The following is a 19,779-nucleotide window of genomic DNA, read 5'->3' on the forward strand; positions in this document are numbered from 1 at the left end:
TCCAAACCGTTAATAGGGTTATTACCACTAGATAAACTGTAGGCACAAATATCATCTGATACAAAACTTCTGTTGTCCCTAGACATTCAATCCCCACTGTTTCGTGTGGCCCACCTGAGTTTTGGATCTACCTGATTTTTAGAATTCAGTCCTATTGTGACCTTTTAAAACAGATAGACGGAGTGGATTTTTCAGGAACATCTATGTGGGCCCCACACAGTCCTGGGCACAGAGATATCCACCCCTAATTCGCTCCCGTAAAATCCACTCCGTCCATAATCACTCCAATTTTAATAGCATATGCAGATCTGACCGAGAGAGCTGCTACTATGTAGATGTGGGTACTGAACGACTCGATCTTGCTAACTCGACTCCTCTGACCCGAGCCAAATGGGTGAGTCGGTCCGAACCCTGACTGTGGTACTCACAGTGATGTATGTTTCTTAAATCCACTGTCCAACCATTTTGACAGCTCATTTTAGGGCGTGTTACTAAAAATGAAGCTGAATCAAATCTTAGATGGACCACACCATAGGAAACAGTTGTGATTGAATCCCCATTATCAAAAACTTCATGAATTCCACCGGAATGTTTATTTGCCATCCAACCTTTTGATAAGGTCTCAAAGACCTAGAGGAAGAGATCACACAAATATCATCTTGATCCAAAGCTTTTGTGGCCCACAAGAAGTTTTTAATAGCCAATTACCACATTTTCCTGTGCTATGGTCCATGTGAGATTTGGATCTGCTTCATTTTTTGGTTCATGCCCTGAAATGAGCTTTCAATGCAGATGGACCGCATGGATGTAGTCATATACATCAAGGTGGGCCCCACAGTCAGGGGTCCCACCCACCTAGGTGGATACTGGGATCACCGAAGGCGCACCCCCATGGGCTACACTTCATCATGGCGTGTTACACCGGATTAACGTGTTTGGTGAAAGATACACGCCATAGTGGCCCACAGAGAAATCTATTGTTCCCATCTCATCCCCCGGTCACTGCGCTCTGGCCCACCCAACTCGCTGCTTTCCTTATTGACTTGGTGGAAATCAGATATACAACGGATGAAATTATTGGATTAATTGGCGTATTCGACTTCTGGTCCGCATAGATACAGCGAAATTTTGGGTGAAATTCAAAATCCAATACATCTGTGTCCCCACATTGATGCATGTCTTTATCTACGTCGTGCATTCATATGTGCTCTTATACCTGACGCCCCGGATTGCATACGAATACTACTGACCTGCATCAACGTCAAATCTAATCTGTTTACTACACTTCTAACACTGGATAAAGCAGGATTTTGGGTGGAATTAGAAATCCAATACATCTGTCCCTTAATCGATGCATGTGTCTTATTTATGCTGTCCATGTGCCTTTTGCAAGTGACACTCAAGTTGCATATCAGTACAGCTGAACGGGTTCAATGTGAAATCTGGTCTGCAAAACGTCCACCAAACGTTGATGTTGGTTTCATGTAAAGCAATGTTCTTCAGAATTCGATCCCACACGTGGAATCATATGGCTAAAACAGCATGGTATTTCATAATCATTGTGTAATAATAGTGTTAATTTTATTTAATGCAATTTAATACTACCTAATCTTGCGTTCCAATAAGCCCCAAATGTTTTCCGCAGTGTGTAAAATAGGCGTTGTTGATTATTCCAAACGGTGTTGGAGAGGATATTGTACAGAAGCGAACAAACCCAAGTTCGATCCCTCTTTTATATATATAAACCATGGTGTGGGTCCCACGTTCCAATAAGCCCCAAATGTTTTCGGCAATGTGTAAAATAGGTGTTGTTGATTAATCCAAACGGTGTTGAAGAGGATATTGTACAGAAGCAAAGAGGTTTATCTCTGGCTCATGATCAAGCGGGTAGACGACCAAACCCAAGTTCGTGTATACACACACACACACCATGGTGTACGCATGTGAGTAAAAGGTATTTGAATCTCTCCCAACATTGGAAAAATGTCTCGTCCTTTTGAGAGATAGTTATGATGGTGTACCTTAAGGTATTGATTTTATAAATCAGGAAGAACTTTTTAATGAACTCCCGCGTCATCTTATCTCATGTGTCTATTAAGCGCAGTCTTAGCGAATGAAACTATTGAGGTCAAAATCTGGACCACCCTCCACTCAATGCTTGCAAACTCGAAACGGACCCTGGTCCTGCACAGAAAGGTGAGCAAAGGAGACTCTGGCTTAAACAGGGGACCCTCCGATGCCTAAGTCAGGCTAGGGAATCTAGGTCTAAGTTGTGTAATGTAGAGAGAGGGTGCGAGATCTTGCGTACTTGTTGCAATTGAGTCCCCTGGTATTTATACCTGTGGGTCGGGTGGATCGTGTCCGTCAATCTCAACATGATCTACTCAATCAAGCGGATATTGCAATCGTGGAGATACTCCACAATCTTTGTATCGTATAGCGCATCGTGTCTTAATGAAGCGTATCTCCAGGCGAGATCTTCGGCCACGTCCACATTAGGACTAGTTTCCCAGTTCGGACCCCGTCCTATCTGAGTCTGAGGCTAAGTACTTGTGGTCGAAATTCATAGTCGAGTCGTCAGTATCGGAGTATGTTAGGCGTGCTTTTTCAGGGCTTAGCCCTCGGCCTCTAGGTCGAAGATGAGTCGATCGATCCAGGACCATAGCTTTTTGAATGAAGACGAGGACGAGGACGGGAGCTCGGCTTGACCAACCTTCTTTGGATGAGGATGAGGATGAGGACGAGGACGGGGGCTCGACTCATCCAGCATTCTTTGGCTGAAGATGAGGATGAGGACGAGGACGAGCCCTCGGCTTGGCCAACCTTCTTCGGATGAAGATGAGGATGAGGACGAGGACAAGGACGAGAGCTTGTCTTGCCCGACCTAGGGTTGTAGTCCAGAAGTCCGTTCGCGCTCGACATGATGTTCTCCTTCCGAGGCTTTATTAATTGGGTCGGATGGCTCGGGGCCGACCCTGTTTGACCCTGTTCAGATTTTTCCATAACAGAAGCCCCCTACTCTCTTAGTCCGAGCTCGGACTTAGAGAGTAAATGCGTGGGGAAACAGGACGACGCCTCCACGTCTCTGCTCATGATGACAGTTGAGATGATTAGAACATAATCACTGCGATGATTGCACTTCAGGTTACGTGTGCAGTACGACGGGCATAACTCTTCGGATTACGGCCTCTGAATGAAGGACACGTGGCGACAGTTATGATTCGTAATCGGCGGAGTAGAGGAAATGATGCCACGAGGTCATAGGGAGGCGAGAGGCCGCCTGCGCCATAAATAGCTTTTAATGCCGATGAGACTCGGACCTAGGAATGCAAACTTGAGCTTATCAATTCCCTCCACGTGTCCCTTGTTGACAGTGCTGAGCCGCCTCGGCTTTGGGGACAGCTGTCCGCAATGATGACGTTGAGCGATGGGAGGGTTATGTAAACCTCTCTCGCTCCCATTCACATTCTCATTCTCCTGCATTCTAGCTCTCTCGCTTCTTATTCCCTTTCTCTTTTCGAATCCACCGGAAAGTGGTTTTTCCTTGTTGGATAAAAGGTTTTCGATAGCCGGAGAAGAGATTTCGCTCAGAGGAAGCTGTCGGAGTAGAGAGATTTTCCGCCGGAGCGAATCGCCTTCAGCGTAGTGAGTCTTCCACCATTTAGACTTTTTCTTTTATAATGTCAAGCAACTCTAATGAAGTTGAGGAGGTCCGAAGAGCGAATGCCGACTCCGAACCGGGGGCCACCGACTCAGGGCCCGAGAACTCTGAAGGTCCCTTTGAGGCCATACCGCTTAACCTCTCGACCTAGAGAACTGCGGGTCTGAGGACTGAAAGCCGAGGCAAGAGGCCGAATAGGGCACTTAGAGACCCTGTGGGACGGTCGAAGGTAAGCCAATCGGGAGGCATACCAAAGCCACTAGTCCCCGGGGGCTCGGTTCTGGTCGAGTCCGAGATGGCTCAGATTCGCGAAGACTACCAGATCTCGGACTCAGTGCACATCCGAGCTCCTTCTCCCACTGATCAAGCTGGTCTTCCTACTAAGGGGGAGATTTCTATATTCACTGGTGCCCTTCAGTGCAGGCTCCAACTTCCCATCCACCCGGTTGTGCGCGAGCTAATTGCACAACTGAAAGTGGCCTCGGGCCAGCTAGTTCCGAATGTCTGGCGAATCCTAGTCTCCTCATTCCTCATTTGGAACTGCGTGAAGAATCAGAGGCTGACGCCAGACGAGTTCTTGTACTTGTACATGGCTAAGTACGACAGGAACGAGTCATCCTGGTATTACTTCTCTACTAGCCCCCCATGTATCCCAAGTTTGGTAACCTAACTCCCTACTTCCAACAAAGATTGGAAGGGGAAGTGGTTTTGGGCCTCAGGAGAGTGGGAGGCACCGGTCTCTGAGCTAGGAAGATTGTGTGCCCAAGTCCCTACCAAGTTCACCAACCTAGGTTGGGCACCTTTCATTTTGTCGTACTTTGTATATCTAACTTGTCTTTTTGTGTTCTAACTGGTGCTTTGCTTCTGCCTGTAGTCCAACTGAAAGGTGCTCCTGATCCAATTCTCTCCAGCAGAACCAAGTAGCCAAAGCCAGAGTGCTTGCCGAAGAGCAACGCGCTTGGTTCGAACTCATCAATGGGGAGAACTTAGTGTCGTCTGGTTTCTTCAAACTCCAGCCTACTCCCTTTGCTCTGGGTAAGCGGGGTAAGGGTCCTAAGAGACTGTCCACTGTTCTTCTGTAGATTTCGCTTAGGCTGATTTTGTTTCTTTTCAGGTAGGAATGGAAGCAGACGGCTCGAAAAGGAGGATGTCGGTGGTGTCGTGCCCTTCGATGAGCGTGGTCCTTGCTAATGAGCCGAGGACCAAGGTGACGCCGAAGAAGAGGAAGATTTTCGAAGTCGAGCCTGCCCCGGCTAAAGTTGCGCCCGCCTCAGCTGAAGTCGTGCCCGTCCCAGCTCCGACCCCTGCCCCTGAAGCGCAAGCCCCTGAGGCCGTTGTCGGAGTCGAGCCTATCACCATCTCAACTCCAATTCCAGAGGGGCAAGTGTAACACCCCGAACATTTCAATACCCGAGTATTGAAAGTTCTCGAGCGTTACCTAGAAATTAACTTATATGTACATGTGTACAATACTAATCCAACTATCATATCCTTACATCCTTATCCTGATACAAACCTAATCATTAGGAATGATCTTCATTCATAAATCAAGTCATCCAACCATTGATCATGTGGTCTGATATACGCACTTTCCCTTGACTAAATTGGTGAATAACTCTTTATCCATTATGAGTTAGATGTAAGTCCTTTTATAAGAATTGTTTAGAAATGGGCATATGACCATGTAGAACTATTAGATTTTACAAAACTCTTAGATCAACAATAATTACGAAAATATCATTAACCTAGACCCCTGAATTCTAGATCGCATAGTTTCCATGATCCATTTCATGTGAAATTTTATACCAGTCCTAATTATCATAAATTAACCATACACGTCAAATTTCAGCCCTTAGATCGTAGTAAATCAGCTACTTGACCTCTACATTCGTCCGTACACTTATCAGATCAAGATTCTGATCCATTCATCTCGTTCACCCCATATGAATATGCTTAACCCACCATTAGAATTATAATCTGAGGAACTCACACATGTGAACAAGTCAGTCGAATCTAACGGTATACATGTCCTACCCTAATCACTCCAAAAACCTATTTTATGTCATCCGTTTATGAAACTAACCGTACATCAACCCACATACATGGTCAGAGTGCTATCCATCAAGTTCCTTTATTTTTTAAAAGTCACCTGATCATCCATCATGTTTGGATCCACCAAACAGGCCACATGAACATCATGGTAAACCGATCATCATGAAAATCTTAGGGTTTAGGTCCAAACTACCCGGTAACTTTGCAATCAGAGATGTACAAATGTTATTTTGAATTGCGGAGTATATAAGCCACTAAAGGAGCATCTTGGACATTCTGGGGAGATCGGGGCTCAAACTGGATTGATGGAAAGAGCACGAAAAATGATAAATGCCCAACAAATTTTAAGAAATTCAAGTGGTGCACTTCGACGTAATGGACGTCGAAAGCTAGTTGAAGAATGGATGACAAGATTGTAAATATTCAATACTATTACATACCACCATTGATGTTAAATCATACTGTGTGACCCACCCGATCAACGGATCTGTTTTATTTTCAAACCCTTATCCTAACAGAGCGTGTTCGACACAATGAATAAAGCGGATGGTGTCACTACAAATAGTACAATGAACTCAAAAAAAAACAAAAAATAAAAGACAAAAAAATTGATTTACGTGAAATTACAAATCTTTACGGAGATGTGCATTGGTTTTAACAGTGTGAGTAGTTCACACACTTCTTAGAGGTGTGGCCCACCTAGGACTTAGATATACTTCTTACTTTGACCCAAGGGTGAACACATTATGGTAAAGGTGGTGAAGGAAGTAGATTTTTCGGAAGTCAACCATAAATGGACCCCACCTATTTTGAACAACATCATGGAGGAACATTCATTCGCACACTGTTACAACGGACGAAGAAACCGAATTTGATGACAACTTTCTCCTTCCGCGTCCCTACACCATGTGGGCCACCTAGAACTTAGATCAGGCCCATACTTGAGGCCATAACTGATTAAGACCCTTCGAAAACAATGAATGGAATGGATCTCCAAAAGATTATCAGAAAGGGGCCCCACCAGCTCCAGTAGAGAAGTCGGAGTTGGACTCCCTCCACAAAACGGTTTCCAGCGGGGAAACTAGCCTCACCACAAGGTCATCTTTCACGACACGAAGGCCAGACCTGGGGCCAATCTAGGTCGTCCAAACCATTGGATGTGAGGATCCGATCCCCCTCAAGAAGTCCAAAAGAAAAGGAATATGGTCAGTCTCCTTGCTGCGTGATCAGAACTGCAGCTCTAATTCTCGGTTACGTGCAGCTCTATTTCTCGATTACGTAGAATAGTTGTTGTGTAAGGTTGGAGTCCATTTTTTCTTCCTTGCTTCGTAAACAAGGAGTATGCACGAAACCTTCTGGATTCAGATAGGCTATAAAGGGAGCCCTCCACCCCACAAGAAAAGAAAGAAAAGAAGAAAAAAAAAAGGAGAGAGAGAGATAAACGGGAGAGGGAGAGATCAGTTACCTCTCCGTCCGCAAAGGAGAGAGAGACCGGTCGGATCGTCGGCAGCAAGGAAAGAAAAGAAAAGAAAAGAGAAAGAAAAGAAAAGAAAAGAAGAAAGAAAGAAAGAAGGAACAGGAAAGAAAAGAAGAGGGAAGAAAGAAATAAAGGAAGAAGAAGAAGAAGAAAAGGAAGAAGGGAGTTTTTCGGGTCAACTCAGTCCAACAACGAGTTGGGCTTGAGTTGGAGTGATTTTAACAAACCACTTTAGCAGGTATGACTTACACTCCAATTAAATTGAAATTCTTAGTTAGATTGGAAATTAGTTTAAATCTAGCCTAAAATCTACTAAACCATAGCTTAATATTAATCTAACCATCTCGAATTCATGAATTAGGATAAAGGAAAACAGGTTTAACCTTATGATCTCACTAGGCTGATGACCTTACTAACAGATGATTAAAATACTAAAGGTGAGGGTTTTATCCTTTAAGCTTACACTAATTTAAGTTATTATATTTATCCTGCCTTTCTATGCTTTTAAAGATGCGAATTATCCTGCCTTTTCATACCTTTAATGATGTGAATTATCTTGTCTTCCTATACTTTTAATGATGTGAATCCTCCTGCCTCTCATGTTTATTTTTTCTGAGAATTATCCTATCAATTAATTTGGTTAATATCATTACATCTATTGGCCCTTTTGGGATTATGACATGATGTCAAATACAAGTGATTCCTCTAAATTTATGTGAGGCCATGGATACAAGCCTTGCCCCTGCCTCGTCTCTTTATTTGAGTTGGCTTTGCCACTCGTCTCTTTAGTTGAGTTGGTCATTGTCACTCTCCTTATTATAGAGTTGACCATTGTCACTCTTCTCTTATTATGATTGGCTATCGCCACTTGTGTTGAGTTACCCTTGTCGCTCTTCTCTTTATTATTTTGGCCTCGTGTCATTTATCTTTACGGCTTGGGCATTGGTCTTGTTATTCCAGGACCTCCATAATTCAGTTTTTATCCTTCATGATTCAGATTCAGTTATATGTTTTAAGATTCAATTTATCTCTGTAAGCGCAAGTGATGTGTAAGATGTATCACAACTGGTGATTCAAATATTCTATCATGGACATAATGCGCTCTGGGTAGAGACCCTCTTGGGGCACATAAGTCCTTGAGCCATCGGGTAGTGGTACACAAATCGATGTGTATAAGTCGCAACAGCATCACATCACTCCGAGATTGGATGTCGCAAATAGTCGCTCCATGAACAAATCGTGTCACGTAAATCACCTAGCCCATGTGTTGTGTGCTCTGAGGAGTTCTCGTAAATCCACGGTAGCGTTGGCCATGCCATCGAATATTCGTATAGTGAGAGTGTGAGTCGAGCTGGGTATCTATAAATCGTATTCCATATTGTGATGATCACTACGTATGATGAGCCCCACATACTTTTCTAAGCATGCATCTCATGTAGGTTGTTTGTGCATGCTGATACCCTCGTGTTAGTGGAGCACGGGACATATCAGACCCTTACTTTACTTTTATGAGTACTCTTGAATTATTGTTAATCTTAAAGGATAACCATCACTGTGAGTAGGGCATTGACCCTCTCCCAACCGTACAGATGATGCAAGTGACGTACAAATTGAAGACTTAGAGGACTACTTCCCTATAGAAGATTATCTTGAAAGACTAAGAAGAAAGTTTTACTATTTAGTTTTATTCTTCCGCTATGAACTCTGATGTTGTAATAAACCTCCCATTATGAGGCCTTGATTACTCCTTTTACTCGGATGATATATAATCAATACAGTTCATTTTATTATTGTGAATGTTACCTTCATGAATGTATCTGGATGTAAACAAAAGGAAAAAAAAGGGTACGATTTCAGAGCATCCAGTTGTACATTATTAACACTCGATTTCCTTGGGCATGAGTACATACTCTGGCCGTGAAAATTCGGGCTGTTACAGCAAGCCTCTGAGGTTCCACCCTTAATCCCTACTGGTCCCCCTGGGATAGGGGGAGAAGTTATCGGGGAGACTCCTGATGTTGATATTCCCGCCCGTTTCGCAGCCTGCCTCACTGCTGCCGAGGTTGACTTCTTGGTCGACAAAACCGATGCCCTTGTCAGATACACTACCATGCCTGAGGCTGTGACTCAAGCCTCCGAGGCCAGCTGAGTCGGACGAGCTGCCGAGCCCACTCCTCTAAAGATCTTCCCTCCTGGTTACCATATGGCTTTGCTGAACGATTAGGCGGCCAAGCATGTATCAGAGTCGAGCATAGCCAACACCCTCTCCCGCAACTACACCAAGTTCATGAATGACTACGCAGCGGTCTGCTACCAATCGCTGCTGATGATGGTGGAAGTTAAGAAGAGGTTGAAGGAGATGAATCGACTCGAGGTGGAGAAGGCTGAGCTCGAGGCAGAGAAGGCTGAGCTTGGAAGGCTTCTGGAGGCTTCAGCTACCGAATGGGAGGAGCTGAAAAGGACTGCGGGTGAGGGCCGAGTGAGGGAGCTGGTGCTCCAGGGTGAGTTCAATTAACTCCAAGCTCGTTTGGATGTGGCCGACCCCGAAGTCATGCACCCGTGGGAGGTCGTTGAGTGCCTGAAGGCCTCCATTGAACGCATGGAGGGGAGAGCGTGCAACTCGTGGATGACATCAGGAGAGCGAAGCATGAGGCTGCTAAGGTGTTGACCGAGCAGATGGTTGTTCTCGAGGCCTGGGTTGCTGTGAAGCTAGAGAAGCAGTGAAAGGAGCTCGAGGTACTGGCGGCGTCATAGGCTATTGCGACCGTGGTGGAGTACAAGGAGTCGTCGGAGAGAGATGGAGAGATGGACAAGCTATACCTCTACGGCTACAACACTGGCTTCGATGCCTGCCTTGGCGAGGTCCGAGAGCTCCATCCCGGCATTGACCTTGACACCCTTGGTGCGGACGAGGTAGAGGATGCTGAATTAGTTGCGACCAAGGAGCCTAAGAATGCCCCTGCTGTTACCGAAGCCAACCCTGACGCTCAGCCCCCTAGCTCAGCTGCTAGTCCCTCTGCTCGGAGGGAGTGAAATACTTTCCTCTTTTTTTTACATGGGATGTTAATTTTTGGATGGATGATGATTTTTAATTTTTGATCATTTGACCCTTGGTCGAGAGCATAATCTTATGCGTTGAATGCTGCATGATGATTTGTTGATGTTGAGAGCCGACCCCTTGAGGTGTCAACTCTCCTTGAATGGCATGCGATACTTAGTCGTTTTGTAGATTTTTAACATATGATGAGTCGACCCCTTCTTTAAGGGATCGGTTCACCTACGAGTTTCGTCTCTGCATATGAGAGGTGATCCTTTTGTAGTTTTTCGTGGATTAATGAGTTGACTCCTTCTTTAAGGGATCGGTCCGCTGAGTTCACCTTTACTTATGAGAGGTGACTCTTTGGTTGTAGATAGACTGAACAGGCAGACCATGTAGAAGAAAAGATGCTTTTATTCAGAGCCTTAATAGGTTAGTAGCTCCTAGCCATACATTCATTGAGGGCTTTGAATGGCCAGTGGTTTTTCATGGATAATAGATCTTCAAGTGCTCGGCATTTCAGGAGTGAGGGAGCTGACGCCCTTTGAAATCTTCTAGGTGGTAGGAGCCTGGCTTCATTGATCTGACCACGCGATAAGGTCCTTCCCAATTTGGTTCGAGCATCCCAGCCCCCGATTCTGTTGTATTCTGGAAGACGTAGCAGAGAACTAGGTCCCTTGGCCGAAATTGCCTCGTCTTGACCCTGAAATTGTAGAATCGTGCCACTTGCTGATGTCGAGCTACAACTCGGAGTCTAGTGACGTCTTTGGCCTCTTCGAGCAAGTTAAGGCTTGCTACAATTTGCTCACCATTCTAGCCTTCTTGGTAGTTTCAAATCCGAGTTGTGGGGAGGCCGATCTCGATTGGGACGATTGCCTCCAAGCCATAAGATAGTGAAAATGAGGTCTCCCCGGTAGACGACTGAGCTGTAGTCCTGTAGGCCCAAAGGACAAATGGAAGCTCCTTGGCCCAGTTACCTTTGGCTTTTTCTAATTTCGTTTTGAGGTGGTGCTTGATAACTTTATTCACGGCTTCTACCTATCCATTGGACTGCGGGTGACGTGGTGAGGAGTATGCATTTGAAATGTCGAGACCCCTACATATGCCTCAAAATTTGTCATTATCGAACTACTTCCTGTTGTCAGAGACAATGGTGTGTGGGATTCCGAACCGACAGATAATATTTTTCCAGACGAATTCGGTCACCTTCTGCTATGTAATCTTCACCACAGGCTCGGCCTCGGCCCACTTGGTGAAGTAGTTGACCACCACGATAGCGAATTTGACCTGTCCCTTTCAAGTGGGCAGAGGCCCGATGATGTCGACCCCCACTGAGCAAACGGCCATGGCCCGCTCATAGGGGTCATCTCCTCTGCAGGCTGCCTCAGCATGGTAGCGAACCTCTGACATTTGTCACACCTTCGGACATAGTTCTTGGAGTCTTCTCGAAGGGTCGACCAAAAGTACCCCTGACGGAGTATCTTCAGAGCTAAAGTACGGCCGCCGAAGTGATTTCTGCAGATTCCCTCATGAGTCTCTCGGATCACGTAGTCTGCTTTGTCGGGTCAGAGGCACCTGAGGTAGGGCTGTGAATGCCCCTTCTTGTATAGGATCCCGTCTAAAACTATGTATCGTGTAGCTCTAACCTTCAGACGTCGGGCCTCTAGTCTGTCTTTGAGTACCTCACCAGTTGTGAGGTAGTTGTAAATCGGGTCCATCCAACTCGGAGTGGTCTCCACTAGATTGATCGTTTCTTGATTAGCCCGGTCAATGCTTGGACTATCTAGAAATTCCACAGGAATGATCCTGAGAATCTTTCCTTCCGCGGCCGAGGCTAGCTTTGCGAGGGCGTCGGCCCAGGAGTTCTCCGTCCTCGGAATCTGATTGATGATGCAGCTCCAGAACTTTTCTATCAGCTTTCGGGCCTTGACAAAATAAGCCACCATTTTAGTCACTTTGGCCTCGTACTCAGTGGAGATGTGGTTCACAACAAGTTGAGAATTGCATCGTACCTCGAGAGACTGAACCCCCAGACTAGCTGCCAATTTAAGTCCGGCCAGCAAGGCCTCGTACTCTACTTCATTGTTAGGGGCTTTGAAGCCGAGCCTGATAACGTATTGGATGGAGGTTGAATCAAGCATGACTAGGACAATCCCTGCTCTGGCGCGCTTGGAATTGGACGACCCATCCACATAAAGGATCCATCTATGCTCTCCGTTTGACTCCGTTCCTGGATATGCGGGAGAGCTGGCGGGGCCGCAGGAACTGTTTCCGCTCCTGCGTCTGTCGCCTCTACATTCGGAGCAGTGAACTCCGCTATAAAATCGGCCACAACTTGGCCCTTGATTTCAGTTCTCGGAAGATATTGGATGTCGAACTCCCCGAGTTATATCGCCCACTTGGTCAGTCGACCTAACACCTCGGGCTTTTGAAGGACTTACCTGAGGGGGGAGTCAGTCAGGACAACAATAGTATGCGCTTGGAAGTACGAACGCAGCCTCCATGCAAAGAAGACTAAGCTGAATGCTAATTTCTTCATACTCAGGTACCTGGTCTCGGCGGGTACCATTGCTTTGCTCACATAGTAAACGGGGTGCTGCCTACCCCCCACCTCTCTAATGAGTGCAGAACTGATGGCTGAAGCTGAGACAGCCAGGTATAGGAATAGGGGCTCACCCTCTTATAGCTTGGATAACAAGGGTGGTGAGCCCAGGTACTGTTTCAGCTGCTAGAATGCCTATCCACACTCCCGGGTCTACTTGGTCTTCTTATAACCCTTCAACTGTTGGAAGAAGGGGAGGCACTTATCCATGGCTCGGGATATGAATCGATCGAGTGTCGCCACCCGACCGGTGAGCCATTGGATTTCCTTTATGGTCCAAGGTGAGCTCATGTCAAGCAGCACCTTGATCTTCTCAGGATTTGCCTCAATACCCCTCTAGCTGACTTGAAACCCGAGGAATTTACCGGAGCTGACTCCAAAGGCGCACTTGGTGGGGTTCAACTTCATATGATACTCCCGAAGAATCGAGAAAGTTTCACCGAGGTCCGCAATGTGGTCAGACTCCTTGACACTCTTCACCAGCATGTCGTCAACATAAACCTCCATGGTCCGACCGATTTTCTTGACAAACATCTGGTTCACAAGCCTCTGATATATTGCCCCGGCGTTCTTTAGGCCAAAGGGCATGACCCGGTAATAGTAGAGACCTTTATCTATGACGAAGGTTGTCTTCTGCCTGTTTGGAGGATGCATTGCGATCTGATTGTATCCGGAGAAAGCGTCAAGGAAGGATAGTAGTTCGTGTCTGGCTGTGTTGTCCACTAGCTGATCGATCCGAGGCAAGGGAAAACTGTCCTTGGGGCAGGCCTTGTTTAAGTCTGAGTAGTCTACACAGACCTGCCACTTCCCGTTGGCATTCTTCACAAGGACAACGTTTGTGATTAGTCTAGATAATGCACTTCCTCGATGAATCCGACGCTGAGGAGCTTTGATACTTCATCTGCTATGACTGAGTACCTTTTAGGGTCGAACACCTTCCTCCTGCTTCAAAGGTCTATGATCTGGGTCCGTGTTTAGCTAGTGGACTATAACATCAGGAGAGATGCCCAGCATGTCTTCGTGTGACCATACGAAGACGTCCTTGTACTGCTGTAAGAAAGCCAGCATCTGAGACTGCTGCTCAGAATTCAGCGACGATTCGAGTAGAACCGTTCTGCTCGGGTTGGCTTTTTTGAGTGGGACGGTCACTAAGTCCTCTGTGGGGGAATCTTTTCTAAGAGCTTTGGAGTCGAGGACGTTGACAGTGAGGGCCTGCTTTACCAAACCTTTTCTCACCGCCACAAAGTAACATCTCTGGGCTTTGCGGTGATCTCCTCGAAGGTATCTGACTCCTCCCTTAGTGAGGAACTTCATCATGAGGTGATAAGTGGACACGCTGCCCTCATTGCATTAAGGGAAGGTTAGCCCAATATAACATTGTGCACCGACGACACGTTCACAAGGAGAAAGTCAACCAGAAGTGTGACTTGATGCTACCCTTCCCCTGCTGTTACGGGGAGGGAGATGGCTCCCTCGAAGATCACCTTATCTCCGGCAAAGCCGTGCAGGGGGGTCTTCACAGGTCGGAGGCGTGACCTGTCGATCCCCATTCTCTCAAACGCCTCGGAGTAGATGATGTCGGTCGAGCTGCCAATGTAGACCAATATGCGGTAAACTTTGTGGTTAGCTATAGTCATTGCCACCACCAGGGCATCGTTGTGTGGATGCTAAATTCCACGCGTGTCACCCTCGGTAAAGGTCAAACTGCACGGGCTCACTCAGAGTTCTTTCATTAACCTTTCAGCCAAGTGGATGTAATGGTCGGGGTTCGAGCTCCGAGAGTAGGCTTTATGAGCCCTATTTGAGTCACCTCCACCAGATGAACCGCCATAGATGGTGCGGATCTCGGCAGGCTCTTCCATAGTTTTGCTTGGCTGCTCTTCTCTCTGAGCCGACTTCTCTTCCTTGGTGTATCGTCGCAAATGACCCTTATAGTGAGGGTCTCAATCTCGTCCTTGAGATCTACACAATCGCTCGTATTGTGACCATGGTCACGATGGAAACGACAGTAGTTGTGCTTGTCTCGATGTCCTGCATCATCCTTCATACAAACTAGCCACTGCAGGAGTTTCTGATCCCTGATGTCCATCTGTTCAGGAGATGTATTGAGTGGGGTGGAGCGGAACTTGCTCTCAGGCCTCCTGCTTGATCGGCGATCGCGAGAGGCTCGATCGTCTAGCTTCTTGCTGGATGATTGTGGCTCTTCGTTCCTCAATCTCTTCTCCTTGGACGATTGCTTGGCAACTTAGACATTCTTGCGCAAGTTGGAGAACTCCTCAGCATTGGTGTATTTTTGAGCTCGGCTAAAGTAGTCGATGGATTCTTCCCAATTGAGAAGATGAACTTCCCCTCCCTGAGTCTACTGAATATGGCAGAAGTGTCATCTTGTCGTCGTAATCGTCCACCAATAGCGTCTCTTCATTGAAGCGGGCGATGAAGTCCTTTAATGACTCCTTGTTCCCCTGTTTGAGGGTGAACATATGAGTAGTCGACTTCCGACTCTTCTTACCAGAGATGAACTGGGTAAGGAATAATCTACTGAGCTCCGCAAAGGAGCTGATCAACTTTGGCTTAAACCACCGGTACCAACTTCAAGCAGACCCGGAGAGGGTTATCGAGAAAGCCCTGCACATCATTGCGTCCGTGGCCAACTGGATCTGTATCCACGAATGGTAGGATTCCACATGTTCTGACGGGTCTCCAGACCCAGAGTATTGGATGACTGGAGGCATCCTGAACTGTAACATTTCGAAAAAATCCGTACAAAGACCCGATTACCACCTCAGGTAGAAATCACTAAGGAGCAAATCCATTAGAAATTAGTCAAGGATTAGCTAAGTGCTAAACTAGATTATCTGTAGAATTAGCACTAATCACTTTAAATACGATTTGCAAGACCCAAAATGAGTAGAACCGTTAACGCTATATTACCTAGAAACTTAGGATCCATCTCAAAACCCAGTTGCTCTCGGGTGCATCAAGAGACTCCATTTCGGACCTGGACCGCACGTCGAAAGTCTGATTACTGTGAAACTATATGGTTATGACCACCTTACTGGGCTTGGCTACCATCTTGGAAATTAAGTCCAGATAGTATTCCGAAATGCACATCTTGAACCCGGAGCGAAGTGTGTGAGAAACGTGAATATCTTTAGGAAATGAACTAAACCTTAAGTGAATTGAGTCGTTCACTTGTAGGTCAAATCTAAGGATTCAGACTGTCAGAATCTGACCTAATTACACCCTCGGATCAGGAGAAATTTTCAACACATGTCAGTGTATTTGTGGCCCTGATCGAATACCGGTGACCGTTGAACTGAAACTGGTCCCCCGTAGTCGATCCACTGATCCGATTGGGCTGAGATCTTAGCCTGACCTAGATCCAATGTCAGGAAGCTTAAGTCCGACTGCATGTGGAAAAGGGGCCTCCAGAACAGCTCCGTTGGACCGAAACTGTTGCCCTTTGGCTATAACCTAAGTATACCTTGGCCCTGGGGCCATTTCCATCAGTCCTGGGCTTATATAAAGGCCTAAAACCCTCTCTCACCCTTCACATACGAATTTCTAACCTTAGGTGAGAGAAGAGAAAAAGAAAGAGAAGGAAAGAGAGAAAGTGTGAGGGAAAGCTAGGGTTTGCTGCAGAGATTCTTCCCTGCTGCTCTACGTATCGTATCATCGCTACCGTATCGCTATACCAGCAATTCTGGTTCCATTTTCAGGTAAGAAATCCTAACCCTAACCTATTTTAGGGTTTCAAATAGAGTACAGGATGAAATAGCTAATCTATTTCATACTGTAGGTTGCAGTTGTGCCGTAGATGACGAGTTAGAGAACCAACTGAGTTCGTTACGTGTCTACCGGCATAAGGTGCGGACTATAAACATTTAAGTTATAGTTTTCAAGGCTTTCAATGTCAATCAATGATTTATGACTGACTTGAGTGCTATCACATTTGCGTAGTTAGGATGTTTCAACATATTACATATATATGTAGGTTAGGCTATTTCGAATGCGTTCTAAGTGTTTGTTAAAATGTTTGAATGAATATGAAATTATGATTTATGCTTGCTATGATTATTGATTGCTAATACATGATCATTGTGCGTGTGAAAACTCCTATGTAGGAGGGTTTGCTATAATATGTATTTTATTGATTTATTACATGTATGCAATATGTGTAGACTAAGTGTTTGATAAAATGCCTGAATGAGAAAATGTTAGTTTAAATGTATGTAAAGAGGGTGTTGAGATAGGATTCTCAATCCCCTTATCTTTATGGATCCTACCTTACTACTATGTGATTGATGGATGAACTACCTATGTATTGTAACATGTGTAGTATGTGTTATGTTGAAATGCTCAGATAAGATTTATATTCAGATTTGGTTATCACATGTTGGCTTTAGTTGTTACACATGAATGTTAATGTTTAAAGTGTGATTGGGGCTACAATGTAGCCTAGGCAATCGGTAATGGTTTACGATCGGTGGCCGAATTGATTTAGCCACGACGGATACGTTAAACGAATCTGAGTCGTACGTCATTTGACGGCAGTGGTTAGGCCACGTGGAATGCTTGTGCATTTCATGTCAATTAATTCGACGTACGCTCGTACTAGTCGAGCTAGTCAATTAACTCGATTGGCCCGATGTATGTTCACCATGTATGAACGCTACTGTTTGAATCTAAGGTACCAACTTACTAGTACCAAACCCGTTTAACCTTAGTACCTCGATCCGCTAAGACTCATGAGCCGGACATGGTGGTGTATGGGACACCATGGTCGAGCTGTTGGCTTACGCCAGGGTGACAAGCCTCCCCGTAGTGACCAGTGAGCAACCCAAACTCATGAGCCGAATATGGTGGTGTATGGGACATTGTATTTGAACTGTCGGCCTATGATCAGGTGACGAGCCTGTAGTGACCTCGAGCATATACTAGAAACTATCTTGAGGTGACAAGCCTTTCCGTAGTAAACTAGAGTATAAACTAGGCCTATGCTGACGGTGACGAGCCTCTCCGTAGCAACCTGGAAGCCATCTATCATATGTGACTACTAGGATTGACGACCCTAGATGGATCAATGTTTGGGTTATGATATAAAGGGAGGTGCCTTAACTTCCCAATCCTGCTGTATGAATATGTCTAATTAAGAACTTGGCTAACACGACCATGCATCGCATTGCACAGTGCTTTGGTGAGGAAGTGCACAGAGGAAGGGGTGCATGCCACGAATGTAAGAGGAAGATCGTAGAGGGAGTGCAGGCGAGGGCATGCATCATTAATACATATCATTTTTGCATTAACCATGGTACTTAGGGATGCTTGATTGTATTGCTTTATCATTACGGCTTGATTGAATTGATAACATCTTAACCTTTGCCTTATAGCTACACTGAGTTGATCACTCACTCTCACGTTCGGGACAGTGTTTTAAACACCAACCAGACTCTGTCTTAACTGCAGGTGATGGCAATATTTATGAGGCAGAGCCAGACTATTGCGATGATGAGGAGGAGTTCTCCTATTTGTAACTCTCTGGTGGGTCTATGTAGACCTGAAGTTGCGCTGCCGGGGCTACAGGGTTTTGGATAGAGAACATTATGCTTTTTGATTTTGTACATTTTTGAATTAAACTTGTAATTATTTAACCTAGTGACATTCATACTCTGAGGGCTTGCTATTACTTTTGTACAGTTTATATACATATCATAGTCTTCCGCTAGCGTACTTTAATTGCCTCTGGAGTATGATATGCTATTTTGGTATAGTCTCATTCATGTTTAAAGCACTAATACGGACAACATTTAATCATCATTATCTATGTTGCATAAGTGATGCATTGGAACTCGGGAGTTGAGTCTATGATTGACCTCCGATTTTCAGGGCGTTACATGAACCTCTGCGACATCACCTCATCCATGATTTCTGAGGTGAAGGGATGCTCGGTATCTTCTATCATTGCCTGGACTGCAGTCAAGATGGACGCAGACTGCTGGTTCTTCTACAAAGGCTTGATCTGGTCGTGAAGTTCCTTTAGCTGAGCCTCCCAAGGATTCTGATTCTCAACTACTGCCTCTTTGAGGGCCTCTGTCACCTCGGGCGCTCTACCCTATGTTCTCCTCTTGAGCCGATGACAGAGGTCAGTGGGGGCCAAAGCTAAAGTTGTAGACACATAGGATGGCTCCGCATCCCGAGCAGGTTCTGGGACTTGGGCAGACCAGTTCTGGGACGCTTCATTCTGCGTAGGGTTGGGAGCTCGTGCGGACTGTGCCTAGGACCCCCTGTCCCGAGAACTAACTTGCTGCGGTCGTTCCTCGGGTGTTGGGGTGGCGTTCACTATGTTAAGAGGTGGCTGCTGATTTTGTTGCGCTTTCATTTGGCTAATTTCGTCCATCAGCATCTGGACTTCGTTTTTTAATGCCTTATACTTTCCTTCTCGGCTTCGAGTCTGTTGGAATGGCCCTATCAGAGCCGATTCGGTATGTAATAGTGAAGAAGACTGATGTTGTCCACTAGGCTCAGGATCCACAGTTGTAACATTCTTCTTTTCTTTCGCCATTTCTGATAAAATCTTCTAGTTTTTTGTTCGTTTCCCACAGACAGTGCCAAAAAATGTTGAGGTCAAAATCTGGACCACCCTCCACTCAATGCTTGTGAACTCAAAACGGACCCTGGTCCTACACAGAAAGGTGAACAAAGGAGACCCTGGCTTAAACAGGGGACCCTCCGATGCCTAAATCAGGCTAGGGAATCTGGGTCTAAGTTGTGTAATGTAGAGAGAGGGTGCGAGATCTTGCGTACTTGTTGCAATGGGGTCCCCTAGTATTTATACCTATGGGTCGGGTAGATCGTGTCCGTCAATCTCGACATTATCTACTCAATCAAGCGAATATTGCAATCGTGGAGATACTCCACAATCTTTGGATCGTGTAGCGCATCGTGTCTTA

This window comes from Magnolia sinica, chromosome 15, assembly GCF_029962835.1.
Source record: "Magnolia sinica isolate HGM2019 chromosome 15, MsV1, whole genome shotgun sequence".
Classification (NCBI taxonomy): domain Eukaryota; kingdom Viridiplantae; phylum Streptophyta; class Magnoliopsida; order Magnoliales; family Magnoliaceae; genus Magnolia; species Magnolia sinica.